Source organism: Chelonia mydas, chromosome 6 (assembly GCF_015237465.2).
Source record: "Chelonia mydas isolate rCheMyd1 chromosome 6, rCheMyd1.pri.v2, whole genome shotgun sequence".
Classification (NCBI taxonomy): Eukaryota; Metazoa; Chordata; order Testudines; family Cheloniidae; genus Chelonia; species Chelonia mydas.
Genome location: NC_051246.2, coordinates 128,262,493 through 128,281,378, shown reverse-complemented (window position 1 = coordinate 128,281,378; position 18,886 = coordinate 128,262,493).

Genomic DNA, 18,886 nt, shown 5'->3' with positions numbered 1-18,886 from the left:
ATATAGCCAGCCAATCCAGATACCAGATAGTTCCCTTTTTCTTTGTACCATCTGTTAAACCATATATATAAAGCTGCTTTGTTCAGCAGTGTTTTATCATATCTGCCCTGTCTGGCCTTGTTTAGTTTCAGGCAGTCTGACTTTGCAACATAGTGTTGCAGATCCTCAGCATAACTGCTGCGAGTGCCTCCAGGCGGGGGGCCAAGGTCACTTGGGCCTAGTGCGAGGGGGCTTCATCGACACTCGTGGTCTTCCATCCCCTTGAGTTACCTAGTGGCCATGCCCAGTGTCCCCAACACTTTGACACCTACATTTGTGTTTTGTAACTATTATGGTCCCTAGAAAGGATTCAGGGCCAAAAATTGTCCCTCCTGAAGTCAACGGTAGCTCTTTTGATCGTCTTCAGTGAGAATGGTATCAGCAGGTTGTAGCCAAAAATGCTCGGGAAGATGATTATGTATTGTATATAGTATCAATACTATTATACAATGAGACTCAAACCTTGTGTCATAATCATTCAAAAGGAGAATGTTGCTGACTGCGTGACTATCATTAAAATCTTTAAGACAGCGACGTGCTCCGCTGTGAAGCAACTCCCAACACACAGCAAACAGTCAGCAAGCGCCAATCACAGTCAGCTCGCAATAAATTCATACTGATGTGTTGGGAGCCACAAGGAATTCAGTTCTGAAAGCTTCAAAAGTTGCTTCAGCGAGATCAGAAAGCTTCCTTCTCTGAAGACAGTCCTCTGCAATTAAACAGTGATGCGTTGACCGGTAGAAGAGAGACAACGCGTAAAGCCAAAAAAGAGTGGTACTGCACAGCATACAAAATGTCAAAGACACTGAAGAACTTGCACAGAAGAGAATTGTTTATTGAAAAACGTGCCCCCAACAAACGCTGATGAGCTGGTTTGTGCTATTGTAAAGGAAAAGCTGAATGCTCATCTATTTAAAAAAGTAGCCCTTTGACTTGGGAAGATAGCCTTCAACATGTAAATTGGTGTACTCCCATGCACACCAACTGATAAGGCTGAATGGAACATACCCTCATGTTCCATTTCTGCAGCAGGTGGAGAGACATCTAAGGCCATGTACCTCCCTTCTGCAAATTGAGTTAGTTACGTTTGGTTTGTGTCCCAAAGAATTATCTCACTGACACCTCCCCAAACACACCCACACACAAGAACATAAGAACGGCCATTGTGGGTCAGCCCTATGGTCCATCTAGCCCAGTATCCTGTCTTCCAACAGTGGCCCAATGCCAAGTGCTTCAGAGGGAATGAACAGAACAGGTAATCATCAAGTGATCCATTGCCTCTCGCCCATTCCCATCTTCTGGCCAACAGAGGCTAGGGACACCATCTCTGCTGGCTAATAGCCATTGATTTACCTATCCTCCACATAGCCACACTTACAGAATCCTTTGACTGTACACGTATATAATAACAATAACCCCTAGCTCTCATATAGCTCTTTTCTTCAGTAGATCTCAAAGTGCTTTACAAAAGAAGTTAATATCATTATCCCCATTTTACAGATGGGGAAACTGAGGCAGAGTGAGGCCATGATTTGCCCAAGCTCACCCAGTAGGGTTGTACTGTGATTGTGGTGATAATCACTGACCAAAATTGCTTCTGCTTCAGAGGAGGAGCAGAATATTGCTTTGCAACAATATTTCTAGAGCTAGTCAAAACATTTTCATTTAATTTTTATTTAAACAAAAAATGGCTTTTCAAGGTCATTTCCGTCCAAAGGTTTCAGGTTTCTGTTGAAGAACCAAAAACAAGTTGGTTTCATGTTATTGTTATTTTGATGAGAACCCAAAAATTCCATGCAAACTAAAAAAGTTTGTTTTCAACTAAGTTTTTCCATGGGGGGGGAATAATCTCCTTCCCCAACCAGCTGTAAATATTTCTCAGATTAAATTCACAAGCAACTTGGATTTTTATCTGGGAGGGACAGACACAAATGGCTGATTATGTATCCAGCTGGCCACCTGCACCTGCTGTGCTGTGTGGGGTATGGCTGGCTCCAGCGGGGTGGCATGGGTGTCTGTCCTGGCCAGCCACCGGTGCTCCAGGCAGCGTGGTAAGGGGGCAGGGAGCAGGGGAGGGGGTTGGATAGAGGGCAGGGGAGTTCGGGGGGTGGTCAGGGGCTGGGGGTGTGGATGGGGGTCGGGGCGGGGAACAGGGGGGTTGAATGGGGGCAGGGGTTCCGGGTGCAGTCAGGGAGAAGGGGTGGTTGGATGGGGCAGGGGTCTGGGGGGGTGGGCAGTCAGGACAGAGAGGAGGGGTTGGATGGGGAGGCGGGGGGCAGTCAGGGGCGGAGGTTCCAGGGGCGGTCAGGGAGCAGGACGGGTGGATGGGGCACGGGTCCCGAGGGGGCAGTCCGGAAGGAGAGTGGGGGTTGGAAGGGGCAGCAGGGGGCAGTTAGGGGTGGGAGGTCTGGGGGCAGTCATGGGGGAGTGGATGGGACAGGGGTCCTGGTGGGGGGGGGCTGTCAGAGAACAGAGGGGTTGGATGGGGCAGGAGGTCTGGGGCGGCCAGCAGGGGGCAAGAAGCGGGAGGGGGGGGTTGGAGGGTTGGAAGGGGGGGCGGGGCCATGCCTTGCTGTTTGGGGAGGCACAGCCTCCCCTAACCGGCCCTTCATACAATTTCTGAAACCCAATGCGGCCCTCAGGCCAAAAAGTTTGCCCACCCCTGCCCTAATAGGTCTAAATCTAATCTAAACTATGGCTTATTCAAAGTACAAAACCAAACCCAGCTCCCTCTTGCTCCCTCCCTCTATGCGGTGTTCTTGTGGGGCAAATATTTTGTTGGGTACGTTTGCGTGTGATGGCATTTGAGAGGCCTGGGATCCAGAGGGCAGTCGATTTTTCTCAGGGAGCTTCAGATTAGTGACCTGTACAATGAAGGAACAGCGGAGTTGTGGGCCTTTCACTCTTGATGACAAAAGTTTGGCTTTTTCCACTTTCTCCTCTCGGAAAATGAACTCTCAGGAACTCCAGCCCCAAAGCTTGAGCTAGCTGGCAGGGTAGGGGCTTCTGCTTATTACCACTCACTGTGGAGCAACAGGACACTGAATACACTTGAAATGGAGTAGTCTAGACAGTCTGAAAATTCTCCCCAGACTGCTATGCAAACGAGAAAGGCCACAGCCACTCTGATATTCTAGATGAAATGTTTACTGTTGACAAAGCCCCATCATATACAAATTGGACCCAAATCTCCACCACCTCACCCTCCAATTCTGCAAAGCACATCAGTAATCCAAGCCATAAATAGCAAGGCACTTAAATCAAGCACTCAGGATCAAGCCACGTATTTAGCTGGCCAAATATAGATTTAAGTGCTGAATTTCAGACATCCATGTTTGCAAATGTTGGCCACTTCACATCTCATCCCAGAGTCAAGCCATTATTGTTATGGGTGGTCTAGGTTCACTTCACCCTTTCTTAGTGCAGGGGGTGGGGAAGAGGGGGACCAGATAGCCTTTTGAGGTCCCTTTCAGCCCTACATTTCTGTGATTGCTAGTTGAAAAGCCAAGCACAGCACATGGTTAAAGTGAAGGTCCATGATCTGCCAGCCAGTCATTTAGAGCTCTTTCCTTGGGACCTTATATGAATGTATTCCTGTCTTTAGAGTACAAAGCAGGTGTGTGTTTCCTGAAATCCTCTCAACTAACATTAGCTATATCTTCTCTCAGCCACTTATAGTCACCGGGATTGGTGCTGCCTTTTTGGCTCTTTTCCAGATTGGGAGGGTTTGCAGACGCCAACCTCCAGCAGAGACATTCGGGGCTGCCCAGGGAAAAGCCCTGAGAAGGGCACTCAAGAGTTTTTACTGCGGAGGACAAAGAATTTTCCCCAAATTATTCCATCGGGGCCCACTCTTCGCCCCTCTCCCCATGGGATGTGCAGCAGTTCAGCCCCACGCCCTATGAAACCAGCAAGACGGGAGTGGATCCAGCCCACTATCTACCAATGGCACAAAGGCCATCGGCAACAGGGCCCTCTATCTCTGCTCCAGCACTGGGGTCCCTTATTCCCCTCCACCCAGCACTCAAGCAGCCTGGCTCCAACAGCTTTCCACCCCACCAGCAAACCTCCCTAGAACCTCCCCTTCCATGGACAATTGACAGTCCACAGAAGACTCTGCACAAAAATCGAAGTATCCTCAGAGTACCTTAGCTTTCAGGTGAATTTACCGCTGGAGTCTAGTTTTGGTCCCAGCCCAAATGTCTCACCAAGCACAAAATTCTGGACCCACAGGAGACCCCCACCCTGAGCCCCATGTTGCTTGCACCAACTCCTGCTCACCTCACCCATGCAACAGGCTCGGTGACGTCAAAGGGATCATTGCATGAGTGGGCATGGCAGGGTTTGCCCTGTGTGTTTCTAGACCCTCTTTTACGAGCACAATGTTTAGCCAAAGTATATCGCTCCTACCACCGGGCTCTGAGCTCTTATGCAGCTAAGCACAAAGAAAGTTCCAGGCACTGGCTTCTAGGAATTTATATCAAGCCGTTCTGTATATGGTTTTTATAGGAAGGCATCAAAGCCAGCCTAGCATATTAAAGCAAATGTGCTGTTCGACCACTCATAAAATATAAGTGGCTCATGCTCAACCACTCCGAAGATCACACTGCCGGCCCCGCTGGGTGCGTCCGTCGTGCGGGCACAGTCCTGAGACCTTCGCGATAGTGAGCGATGCGTCGCACTAGGTGCACATGGCTGGGCAGGACAGCTCGTGTGTGCGGGAGAAGTATCCAGCTTTTACCTGAATTGTCCTAAGGTCTCCCTTCCTCCCAGCATGGCCAGGCATATTGCTTCCAACCCGCCCCCCCTGTCTGTCACCAGCCCGCCCTTTTCGAGCAACAAATTCACGCAGGCCCCGCCATTGCTACTTCATTTTGGAGAAGCGGTGTTTGCTAGTGGATTCAGCACTGAATTGGGAGTCAGGAGACCCGTGTTCTATTCCTGGCTGTGCCATTGACCTTGGGCAAGTCTCTGTACCTCTATTTCCCCTCCCCAACTTTGTCTTCTCTACTTAGACTCTCTCTTACTCTGTACAGTGCCTAGCACGGTGGGAACACAATTGCAGCTGGGACCTCTGGTTCTACGGTAACAAATAAATACAGTTTTCCTCACCCCAGCTCCCCCTTCCTGTCCAATATGCATCCTGGGGCAGATCTGCTGAGACCCTACAATCTACCCCAGACAAGACAGGAGGCCTGTTAGGGTACATCTACTTTGCACACTAAGGACCCAGACTTGTGGACTCATGTTTCCCAAGTCCCTGCTGGGGCTGGGGACCAGGGAGTGTTGTTCTTATCTGAAGTTTGATTTAACTTAAAGCAAAGGTTTGGTTAAAGTTTGGACAGAGGTTTGGACAGTCATTAGGCCCTCTTCTATTTACTGAACTGGTTCCTGGAGGAATTTCAGATGCTTTGGCCTATGGCACTGCATTTGATAATGAGTCTTTGCAACCTCTTAAAGTTGATGTTTGGGCTCGTGTTTCCCATGGCAGCACAGAGCCATTAATCTTCATGTGCATTTAAAGCTGTTTAAAGTTTGATTTCATGACAGCATCTCTCTGCAGATACTCTGTTGTCCATTACGAGTTTGTCCTTGATACTTTTGTAACTCCAAACACCTTGTTAAGAGTCAAAATCCATGGATCTCATGAAGGATGCCAAATTGAATTCCTTAAGTATCTGCTTCATCTACCTCACTACAGTTTTGGTCATTAAGATGCAGGCTGATGTGTTGGTGTAAATTTGTCCAAGGACAGTGGACAATTTCACTTGTAGTTAAAGTGGTGAAGGTTAAATTCCAGCAACCATTGTCCTTGATGCTTCATGGGGGAGCCCAATGGGACTCCACTGGGGGTGGGGTTCACAAGCAGATCCCCGTGCGGGATCAGAACCTAACATCGCTGGATGTTCCAGTTTTATAAACTTTTATGTGCAAAGTCAGTTCTGTTCACAGGTGCTGATTTTCAGTTACTCCATTGATGCACTTGGAGTCGTGACTGGGTGGGGAAGGTTAAGGTGCTTTAAGCTAACTGCAGTCCACCTATTCAGAGGCAGCTTACTGAGTAAGCACAGCCCAAAGTCTACTCTATCTTACCCAACCCCTATAAAGAAGACAGGTAGTACCGTGCTCTCCATCCTCCCTGACATCTCCCTCACTAAGGCCTGGTCTACACTACACGGTTAGGCCGATGTAAGCTGCCTTGCATCGACCTAGCTGCGGAAGTGTCTTCACTTAAATTTGGTTCCTGCTGACATACGTGCCCCTCTACGCAGATTTAGTAACACCACCTCCCCCAGAGGTGTAGATGTAATTAGGTCAATGTAGAGTCAGTGTAGACACAGCGTTGCTTACAGCGATTGTTACTGGCCTCCCACAATACCCCACACTGACAATACAATTGATACACGCACTCCTGGTGAGGACGTGCACTACCAACACTAGAAGCCAAGCGTGCACCCGCACAAGCGATTTAATGGCTGTACACCGACGTACGACATACACATGCATGCTAGCTTTGGTTGAGTTCAGTGACTGCAGCTCAAGTGGTGGGAGGGGCTAGGCACCCAAAGTCCACATCCATCCAAGATACTAGGCACTTGGAGCACTTAGCCAACCCGGCTGCTCACAGAACCACGGCTACACTTCTATTTTTTGCGCACTTGTTTGATGAGAGCTGGCACGGACATGTCTCCTTGAGCAGGAACGTACCCATCCAGCTTGAAACGTAGATGTCCTCCTGCAGGAGAGAGAAGTGTCAGTACAGCTCAGTTCTGGGAGAAAGTTCCATGCATAAGGCACGGCATGAAGGAAAGGATGGAGATGTTGGTGAGAGAAACGGACAAATAAGCAGTGAAGGTTGGCATTACCTGTGGAGAGAAGGGGGGAAGGATGAGTGAGGGGCACCATGATAAGACACCAGACGAGGTAAGTAGAGAGGGGCAAAGCTGTGAGGGGTCCAAAGGTAAGGACGAGAAGCTTGAACATGTAGAGGAAAAAGGGAGCCAGTGGAGGGGTTTATTGTTATGGTCTGAGGGTTTGGCCCTTTGGGTGCAATGGGTCAGACACATCTCAGAGGAGGAGGCTACAGAAATCAAGGTGTGAAACAGTGAAGCCCTGAGTTAGACCCTTATCAGGGTGGACAGAGAGAAAAGGTCAGATTTTGAAAGAAGCAGAAGGCTTTGCGCGTGGTCTAGATGTGTGTGGCAATGATGAGTGAGGAGTCAAAAATGATCATCTCCAAATTGTGGATGGTCAGCAGTGAGGTAATGAGGGGAAGGGAGGGGATTTATGAGGAAAATGGAGGAGTTCAGTTTGTACATCTTCAGGTGTACATTTCTGCTGATCCCTCTAAGAGAAGCTGTCAGGGATGAAGCCTGTGATGCAGATGGGAGAGAAATGGATCACTTGTGAAAAGGCAGATCTGCGCGCCATCAGCATAAAGGTGATAGCTAAACCCAGGGAGCGGATGAAATCACCCCAAGAAGGGTGAAGAGGGAGAAAAGGAGCAGGACTCCCACAGAATGTGAGAGGGCAGGAAGAGAGCCCAGCGAGACAGATGCTAAAGGGATAGCCAGAGAGGTTAATAATACATACGCGCCCAGTGCTCATTGCAAGATTCTAGGCCAAACCCTAGAAGTGAAATTCTGGCCCCATTAAAGTTAATTGGACTTTTGCCTTTGACTTCGGTGGCGCCAGAATTTCACCCTCAATATTCAAGAACCAAGTTCCCTCACTTGACTAAAGCATTATGTTGTTCATTCTTCAATGTTAGTACAGTAGAACCTCAGAGGTACAAACCCCAGAGTTACGAACTGACCAGTGAACCAGACAACTCATTAGGAACCAGAAGTACGTAATCAAGCAGCAGAAGAGGCCAAAAAAACCACCAAATACAGCACAGTGCTGTGTTACGCATAAACTACTAAAAAATAAAGGGAAAGCAGCATTTTTCCTCTGCATAGCAAAGTTTCAAAGCTGTATGAAGTCAATGTTCAGTTGCAAGCTTTTGAAAGAACAGCCAGAACGTTTTGTTCAGAGTTACAAACATTTCAGAGTTACGAACAACCTCCATTCCCGAGGTCTTCGTAACTGAACTTCTACTGTACTGCTACCAGGGAACTACCATTTAATAGCACTTCTTCAGAAGCAAAAGCCCCAGCAAAAGCCACTCCCCAATTATCTTCAAAGCAGAGCTTTGTCCTCAGAACACGTACACACACAAACACACACATCTGCTAACAACTGTTCACAACATCACAGTTAGAACTAACCCTTCCTAATTAGCTATTGACTCATGGTTGATGATGGCTAGAGGCTTTCGAGCCATTCAGAGCTGGTCTATCGGTCCATACAATGCCCTTCGTAACTCTGATCACACTGTCTTCAAGGTCAACACAGTCATGAGCTGCTGTGATCTTCTTACACTTTATTAGCTCTCTAAATAACCTTGGACTTAAAAAATTCTTGTGCCCAATGTTACGTCTCTTGACACACCATGAACACACCCTATGCCAGTGTCCATAAAGCATCATTGCCCGGGAGGGGATGCCAGTGTCTTCTTTTCCTCCTGTGGTGCTCTTCATTTAATTTTATTAGCAATGCTGGCACTTGAACACATTTTGCAATGCATGTGTTCCCATTCCAGAAACTCCTGTAGCTACAGATAAAGACCATTGAGCTTTCAGCAGTAATAAAGAGCAGCTACCAAGATGATGGCACTGCACATTTAGGGCAGGCTTGGTTTATAAGATTGTGTTACAGAACCTGACCTCAGAAAGGGCACCAGGTCATCTCTTTTCAACTTTCTTGCAGGGAAGAGGTGACTTTGTGTGACATCCTTGGTACGATCACTAAACTAATGCCATCAGCAACTGACTCATTCAGGGTAGCCAGTAGGTTTAGCAGTATTTATCACTAAGATCTATTGCCATTAATTTGAACAACTGTGTTAGTATTTATCAATGCGTGAGACCCTTTAAGTAGATAATAACATCTGAGAATAGATAATGGATGTCTGCTACAGTCTGGAAACCATGCATCAGAGATTACATTTCTTTACAGGAGTCATCCAGAACCTTCTGCTCTGCTCTGCTACTAAGAAAAGTTCCCAAGGTTTTTGTTTTAGCTTGTCATTGCTACCAGGACTAGAGAAACAGATCATAGAATCATAGAATCATAGAATATCAGGGTTGGAAGGGACCCCAGAAGGTCATCTAGTCCAACCCCCTGCTCAAAGCAGGACCAAGTCCCAGTTAAATCATCCCAGCCAAGGCTTTGTCAAGCCTGACCTTAAAAACCTCTAAGGAAGGAGATTCTACCACCTCCCTAGGTAACGCATTCCAGTGTTTCACCACCCTCTTAGTGAAAAAGTTTTTCCTAATATCCAATCTAAACCTCCCCCATTGCAACTTGAGACCATTACTCCTCGTTCTGTCATCTGCTACCATTGAGAACAGTCTAGAGCCATCCTCTTTGGAACCCCCTTTCCGGTAGTTGAAAGCAGCTATCAAATCCCCCCTCATTCTTCTCTTCTGCAGACTAAACAATTCCAGCTCCCTCAGCCTCTCCTCATGACCAGTGTCATGTGACTGGGACGTGGGTGGTTGTGCCTCGTGGTTGGGGTGGGAGTCATGCCTACTGGTTAGACCAGGAATTGGGCGTGGGACCCTGGGGTGAGAACCAGAGTCAGCCGTCACGTGCCAGAGCCAAAGGTCCAAGCTGAAGTCAGGAATCAGAGCTGAGGATCAGGTTTCAAAGTAGCAGCCGTGTTAGTCTGTATTCTCAAAAAGAAAAGGAGGACTTGTGGCACCTTAGAGATTAACCAATTTATTTGAGCATAAGCTTTCGTGAGCTACAGCTCATTTCATCGGATGCATAAAGTGGAAAATACAGTGAGGAGATTTATATACACACAGACCATGAAAAAATGGGTGTTTATCATACACACTGTAAGGAGAGTGATCACTTAAGATGAGCTATTACCAGCAGGAGAGTGGGGTGGGGGGAGAGAAAACCTTTTGAAGTGATAATCAAGGTGGGCCATTTCCAGCACATTTCCAGGAGTTAACAAGAACGTCTGAGGAACAGTTGGGGGGGGGGGTGAGCAATAAACAAGGGGCAATAGTTTTACTTTGTATAATGACTCAACCACTCCTAGTCTCTATTCAAGCCTAAATTAATTGTATCCAATTTGCAAATTAATTCCAATTCAGCAGTCTCTCGTTGGAGTCTGTTTTTGAAGTTTTTTTGTTGAAGAATAGTTACTTTTAGGTCAGAAATCGAGTGACCAGAGAGATTGAAGTGTTCTCCGACTGGTTTATGAATGTTATAATTCTTGACGTCTGATTTGTGTCCATTTATTCTTTTACGTAGAGACTGTCTAGTTTGACCAATGTACATGGCAGAGGGGCATTGCTGGCACATGATGGCATATATCACATTGGTAGATGTGCAGGTGAACGAGCCTAGAGACTGGGAGTGGTTGAGTCATTATACAAAGTAAAACTATTTCCCCTTGTTTGTTCCTCCCCCGCTTCCCCCCACTGTTCCTCAGACATTCTTGTTAACTCCTGGAAATGTGCTGGAAATGGCCCACCTTGATTATCACTTCAAAAGGTTTTCTCTCTCCCCCCACCCCACTCTCCTGCTGGTAATAGCTCATCTTAAGTAATCGCTCTTCTTACAATGTGTATGATAACACCCATTTTTTCATGGTCTGTGTGTATATAAATTTCCTCCCTGTATTTTCCACTTTATGCATCCGATGAAGTGAGCTGTAGCTCATGAAAGCTCACGCTCAAATAAATTGGTTAGTCTTTAAGGTGCCACAAGTCCTCCTTTTCTTCTAGCTGAGGATCAGAATCAGTGGAGTGAGGCTAGATGGGGGGGCAAGACGGGGGCCAAAGCAGGAACAGGGCTGGGTCCTGCTGGAAACAAGCAGGCACAGGAGCTGTTGCAGCTATAGGTGCCGACTCTGTGGGTGCTCCGGGGCTGGCGTATGTTTGGCGGCATAGCAAGCTCCAGGAGGGAGCGGGGAGGAGGAGGCGGGGAAGAGGCGGGGCCGGGGTGGGGATTGTGGGAAGGAGTCGGAATAGGGTCAGGGAGGGGGCAGAATGGGGGCGGGCCGGGGCAGGAGGGGGCGGGGCAGGGGTGGAGTCAGGGCAGGGCCGGGGCAGAGAGGGATCGAGCACCCACCGGCACAAGCAGAAGTCGGCGCCTATGATTGCAGCCATGGGCAAATGCTTTGAGCAGCCGGTGCCGGCCTGGATTCCTGACGACCAGTCTTAGCACTTAGAAAACACCAGAGAACCATTCTGAATGTCAAAGTGTCATTAACCTATCATTCAGGTCTCTTTTGTGGATTGATATTCTTAATAAGCCATGGCACTTGTCATGGTTTAATAGTTAAGTTAAAAAGTTAAGTTAAGTCTCCAAAGGGCATGCAAGCAAGATACGATTAGGTAATATTTAAAAGCCAGGCTGGAAATTAATGCCCTCTTGTGGAAATTATACCCATCTGGATGTAACATAGTTCTCTGGGAGCTTTCCTGGCACCTGTAAGGGCATTCGAAAGCCAGATTGTGTTGGTATGTACGGTGTGTCACGCATAGTACTACACAAATAATAGCTCAGTATAGAAAATGTGTATTTAACACGAGTCAATGAATAAAGCTGTCAGCTCCTGGAGAGTCACTGTATTTTATTTGCATCGGGTGTCTTTGAATGATAATGTAACGTTATGATGTATGAAAACACTTGGCGACTTTATTCTTCCTTGAGGCTGTTTTGCACACTCGGTAAGTGATGGAATGAGAAGTCTGATGGTACCAATGACACAGCTTAACAGGAACTGCATAAAATCTCCCGTTGTAATTAACACTGATCGCCACTCTCAGCAGAGAGCGGCATCCCTTCTGGAGGTAGACTCCCGGCTTAGAGGAAAGGGACGCAGTTGGGGCAGTGTGGAGAACGGCTTGCCCTGGTTACAGTGTGTCTGCTCGGTTTTCTGTGCTATCAATCTGATACCTCCCACCAAGCTTTGCATTCACTGTGCAGCCTTTTAGGATAGAGGGAAACTGTTATGGCCCATCTGGATCCACCCAGTTGCCCAGTCCCCTGTAAGTCTTTCCTCTCGCTGATAGTGCAGAATTTCCACTGAGGTCCAGGGGAGATTTCCCGGTCATGCTGTCCGCATGCAGGCATCCGATTATTCCGAATAACAGCTGCTATTTCTGCCTCTTGTACTCCAGTCCAAAGATTACTCTCTGCACAAAGAACTTTCTCCAAACCTCTTACAGGCCCCGATTCGGCAAAGCACTTAAACCAGTGCTTGCCTGTAAGCGTGTGTTTAAGTCCTATTGACTTCAGTGCTTTGCTGAATTGGGAATTTAGGGTCCGATTCATTGCCCCTTGAAGTCAATGGAAATGTTCACATCTACTCCAATGGGCTTTGAATCAGGGGCCTAGTTTTATTTGAGCTATAATTTGAACCCTCTGGATTTTGAGCCTTTAACTGTCTTCACCTGGTTTGCATCATCTCATTTCTCGGTGCCTCTCACAGTCACATACGTCTAAGTCATGTCCCTTTTTAATCTCCTTTTTTCTAATGACAAACCCCTTATTTCCCAGGGACCCGGAGGCTAGTGATCATCCTCATTATCCCTTTCTGTACCTTTTCCAGTTGTACAGCACCTCACCTTTGACACTGCACAATACCTAGGCCTGCACTCATCAGCCTCTTGTGCAGACTGAAAGGATGATCTTTTCTGATTTGGGCATCAGGTCTGTGTTGTTTGATTGCCTGACAATGACTAGATTCCACAAACTGACACAACGCACAAAAGGGGTCTTGTATTCTAATTCACTATGGGCCTGACCCACAGCTCCCTGAGATCAAAGGGAATCTTTCCACCCATATCAATGGGCTTTGGCTCTTGCCCTGTAATTGGCGCAAAGCACAGGTGTGACAGAGTATGAATCATTTCCCTGTCTCATCTGCTAAATTCCTAGTATTCATAAACTCCCAGGATTATCCAGTGTTCACAACAGAGCGAAAACTCCTAGTTAAAGATAAAACAATAATAGCCCAATTTTTACATAATGTTGAAGTCACACCTGACACGGAGCCCTATCTGCCGCAGAAAATTGACTTGCACCATCTCCCGACATTTCCCCCAAACTCATTAGAGTACAAACCTATATAGAGAAAGACATCTTGACAGAGCAAGTGTGATAACAGGCAGAGAAATTCACAGCACTCCATTTCAACTGCTGAATTTCAACTTTGCAAATATAGGAGAATGGAAAATAAGATTCCAAGGAGGTTGTCAACATTATCTCTTCATGTGCAGCAAATAATACATCATTTCATAGGATCCTAACATATTTAAATGTTTGGCTTTAAACAGGCATTAGTATTGTTTATATGAATAACAACTTTGCTTTGATTCCTAATGATCCTGTTTCTTTGGCCTTGTCCTTGACAGCTGCCAGCTGTTTCTTTTGAGCAGTTCAAGGAGGCCCCACTTTTCTCTACAGGCTCAGCTTAGTGAAGCATGAGTGAAGATATTTCCAAGCATTAAGCACCATCTTCACGCTTCTGCTGCTGCATATTTAGTCAAGCTTAGCCAGTGCTCTTCACTCTAAATTAAGAGCACAGTAATTTCAGTTAGAGACTTATTCTACTTTTCCTTCCACTGGAACGATGTGGTTGTCCTAATTTCTGGGATTTTTCATAAAAGGTGATGTCCTCCATGGCTGTATTTTACAGAAAACCGGCACTGCCCTATTTCACATCATTATTCTAAAGATCTTTGCACACAGAGGAGCTGGAGGGTCAGTTCTTAGCTGTCTGGAATCCTTAAAGGAACAAATCTGCATATATCGAACTTTATTGAAATGCAACAAGGATCCTTTCAAGAACACCTATCGCAAAAAAATCTTCCGACTCTCAGGATCTGCTGTTGATTCTTTGAACAAGATACAATACATGGACTCATGAACACGAGCCCCAATCCTGAATCCTTTGAAGATCCAAAAGTGGCCATTGCAATTGTAAGGGGACTGTTCCCCCTTACTAACAGTCAGTGGGGGTGTTTTGGTTGGCTAGCTCCCAGTACTAGAAGGGGAAGGGTCTATGGGAAATCAGGACCCTGAGACTGACAGTCCCCAGGAACAATGGGGAGAGGCCAATGCTCCAGGTCAGCCTCAATGACAGGGCGGGCAGGCTAATCAGAGAGTCAGGAGGCCAGGGAGGTTCTGTCCTCCGTGTGAGCTGGATTTGCCTGGGTCAGACAGAGTGGGGGCGAGCTAAGGAGAAAGCAGGGGCCCAAGCTGAGCTGGGGAACAGAGCTGGGCCAGATCCAGAGGGACCAGAAAAGCAGCCCAGAGAGAGCAGATCCTGTCCTGGGAGCAGAGCTGCAGCCCCAAAGCCAGAGGCACAACCCAGAGAGAGCAGACTTGCCCTGGGAGCGGAGCTGCAGCAACCAGAGCCAGAGGGGCCAGAAAAGCAGCCCAGAGAGACCAGACCCTGCCCTGGGAGCAGAGCTGCAGCCCCAAAGCCAGAGGCACAGCCCAGAGAGAGCAGACTTGCCCTGGGAGCGGAGCTGCAGCAACCAGAGCCAGAGGGGCCAGAAAAGCAGCCCAGGAAGCAGGTCCGTGCTGGGAGCAGAGTCACAGAAGCAGCCTGCAGAGCAGACCTGTCCTGGGAGCAGAGCTGCAGCAACCGGAGCCAGAGGGGCCAGAGAAGCAGCCCAGGGAGCTGGAGGCAGAGCAGCAGCAGTGCAGAGACCGAGTGGTGGAGCTGGGGCTGGAGCAGTCCGGAGCTGGGTGCGGTGAGCAGCTGTGCAGACCGAGGGGGACCCTGGGCAGCGGGCCCAGCACAGGGAGATGCCTCAGCCAGAGGCTCTGCAGGCCAGGCTTGGATCATAACCCCGACAGGGCGGGGGCGACACTGGGCAGAAGGGTCCTACCACTTAGAGCCTGAGAGCGTGTGGCCACCACCAGAGCAAGTGTCCAACCCACAGCATCCCTGCAGCACAGCCAGGGCCTGAGAAGGGGCCTGGGACTTACAAGGAACAGACTGTGAACTGCCCTGACATTCCAGAGACACTGTTTGTGGATCTAGACTATTCTCAGTGATAGCAGATGACAGAACAAGGAGTAATGGTCTCAAGTTGCAGTGGGGGAGGTTTAGATTGGATATTAGGAAAAACTTTTTCACTAGGAGGGTGGTGAAACACTGGAATGCGTTACCTAGGCAGATGGTGGAATCCCCTTCCTTAGAAGTTTTTAAGGTCAGGCTTGACAAAGCCCTGGCTGGGATGATTTAGTTGGGATTGGTCCTGCTGTGAGCAGGGGGTTGGACTAGATGGCCTCCAGAGGTCCCTTACAACCCTGATATTCTATGATTCTATGTGATATTCCCTGCCACAGAGCGGGGTGATGTGTTTCCTTTAACCTTTCCCATTATTCCTTATTCTTTTTAAAATTAATTGTTGATTAAATAACTTGCATTTGTTTTAAATTGAATGTAATGGTCAGTGGGTCAGAGAAGTGCCCAGTGCAGAGAGAGTACCCCGGAGTGAGGACACCCTAGCCCCTGTCCTAGGTGGGCACAGCAGGGTTGGGGGTCGAGCCCCCCAGGAATCCTGGGCCCAGCCTTGTTGGGGTTACGAGGACTCTGCCAGACAGGAGAGTGGAAGGGGAGTCTTCAAGGGCAGGGAGGCCACTGGGTAAAGGAAGTGGGAGTGAGGACTCGGATCCTTTCACTAGCCCACTTCACCAGGGTAGTGCAGAAGCCAGGAAAGTTCCCCACAAGAGCGGGACTATTCCCCCGCTTACATAATGAGAAATTGACAATGCAAGAGTTCATCTTACTATCCTGTTCATATGGAGGACCTTATATGAAATTCCATACGCAGAGCCAAATCCTCAGATGATATAAATCAGCATAGGTCTTTTCAGGTAAGTGTAGCTACACTGGTTTACACCAGCCCTGGGCCTGGCCTCCACTCTCTTTCTTTTGTTTTCAAGTAGGGTGCTTTCCTTTTTGCAGTCCATAAGTATGTAATTGTTTTGCATGCACATGTGCTTTGTTTTGCAATTTCTAGATACATTCAACTATTCCGGTTTTTATTTCTCAATCGGAATTTGCATGCTAGGGAGGAAAAGCTTTTTTTATTAACCAAATTTTGATTTTCATATACTTATTGAATTGTTGAATTTAATGATTAATTCTGATGCTGATGCTGATGAATTGCTTGTGTGATGACAGCACCCAAAGACAACTGTTAGACTCAGGACCCCTTTGTGCGTTGTGCCGTACAAGCACACTGGTAGACACAGGCAGTGCCCCGAAGAACTTACAATCTAAAGCTCACATTCAGGAAAGCCTCCCTATTCAGGAGGGTGCTTAAGTGCTTTCCTGAGCAGGGCTGGACTTAAGTGTGTGCTTAAGTTCCTGATCCTGAAAACAGCTACACACTGTTTATTTAGGCCCCAAGCCTGCAAACATGTACCCACTTGCTTAACTTTAAGCACATACATAATCCCACTGAAGTCAATGGGGCTATTCATGGGCTTAAAGTTAAGCAGATGAGTAAGTGTTTCCAGATTCAGACCCTAAATACACAAGACCCAAAAAGTGACCGTGACAATCAAAAGGAGAGAAGCAGGGAATAGAGGACGAAGGGAACTAATAACGATCTGAATATTAACTTAGAATTACCATAGGTAACGGGGATTTTACTAGACACATGTGCATACCCAACCACACCCCAGTCCTGCGGATGGCCCCATGGGGAGGCCCATTGAAGTCAAAGAGATTCTATACAGATGCAAGGGATCACCTAGTCAAATCCAGCTGCAGGATCCTGACCTTATGTCCTGCTTGCAAGAGCAACCATCGCTGGGGGGCTATTTTTCTAGATCTGTGCTGTGTGAACCCTTGCTTAGCTTCAGGAGTTAAGCTGTAGTGTAGCCATAGCCTACGTTGACAGGAGTGAATTATCCACCACGCCCCCCCCCCCGAAGTGTTGACACCCCCCCAACCTAAGCGCCGGCATGGACAGTGCTATGCTGGCGGAAGAGCTTCTCCCACCGACAAAGCTCCCACTGCTTATGGGCCTGCAGTAGTTAAGTCAATGGGAGATCTCTCTCCCATCAGCTTCGGGCACCTACACTAGAGAGCTTCCAGCCGTGGCGCAGCTGCACCTATGCAGCTGTAAGGCTCCAGTGTAGCCGTCCTGTGGCTGAAGATCTCTTCTGTGAGCACGTTCTTGGTCCTGCACTTCTTTATCACGAAAAGCTGTGTGAGACTCAGACACACAATTAGTCATGGTCACAACAAACTAGTCCTGAAGATATGTCAGGGTTTGGAACATACGTATATACAATGAATTAAAAAACAGCCACTATAATCCATCCACCTCCCAGCCGGATGTCACCAATTATGGGGTTTTGGTAAATATCACTTGGTTTTAAGATATATCCCTTTCGTTAGTGTTTTCATTGTGCGGTATATTTGCTACGTTGTTACTGACGAAAATGTGACGGTAGTTGCTCATTAATCTTCAAGCATGGGATACATTTTATACAGTCTGGCATAACTGGGAGCATTAATTAAAGAAAGCCCTGTTATGAATGTATTGTATGCTTCCTTTTCTGCCGCCTTCTCGAAAATTATTCACCTCTTAACTCTCTCTATGTTTATATGTTGATGCTAAAAACCCTGGGTCAGATCCTCAGCTGCTGCAAACTGGAGTAACTCTAATTTACACCAGCTGAGGACCTGACCTGCTACCTTTCCTCTGACAACCATCTGGGAGGAGATGGTGCTCCTTCTTGGGGACAGAAGAGAGATCTTGTTCTGTATTCACAAGAGGAAGGAAGTATAACGAATCACAAGAATATCCATTCCAGCTGGTAAAAGTTCACGTCACACATGTATGCCTTGAAGGGTGACAAGCTAAAGATTTCAATGTGTGCGTTTTCAAATCTCATTGCAGCGGTCACCAAGAGCACAAATAACGGGTGCGACATACTCAGTATTAATATTTAAGGTTGTTACAAGAAAACATTATCTTCAGTAATGAGCTCGATTTTCATATCACTGCAACTATAATCTTATTTAAAAACACTTTCAAAACAAGAGAGATTAAACGATGCTGCCATTAAGAGACATGGAATCATGGTTTTAAAAAACAATCACAGATAGAGCCAGATGGTCACCTGGTGTGAACTGACATTACTCTGTTATAAACTGATCCTGACTCCTCTAACTCCAATGGAGCTAAACCAGTGTACACCAGCTGAGCATCCTGCCTGTGCGTGGCTCAGTAAAACTCCTAGGTGCGCGCTCTTGTGGGTTTAGGTCTTTCCTCCATTTTGACTTGAGCAGCTGAGATACAATTGTTGTTTATTGTCCAGATTAAAGGAAGGCAGTACAATGCACTTCCAAATACAAGCTGTGTTCATGTCACCTTCCATTTACATTTCAGAAGCCTGCCCCTATCTCTGTGACTGCTCAAGAAAAGCAATTCACCTCACCATAGCTTTATAAGAACAGCCACACTGGGTCAGACCAATGGTCCATCTAGCCCAGTTTCCTGTCTTCTGACAGTGAACAATGCCAGGTGCCCCAGAGGGAATGAACAGAACAGGGCAATTCTCGAGTGATCCATCCCCTGTTGTCCACTCCCAGTTTCTGGCAGTCAGAGGCTAAAGGACACTCGAAGCATGGGGTTGCATCCCTGACCATCTTGGCTAATAGCCATTGATTCCAGAAATATTTTGTGCTCCAACTCCAACTGCAGCAAATATTCCTTACATCTAAGAATCCTGGATAAAC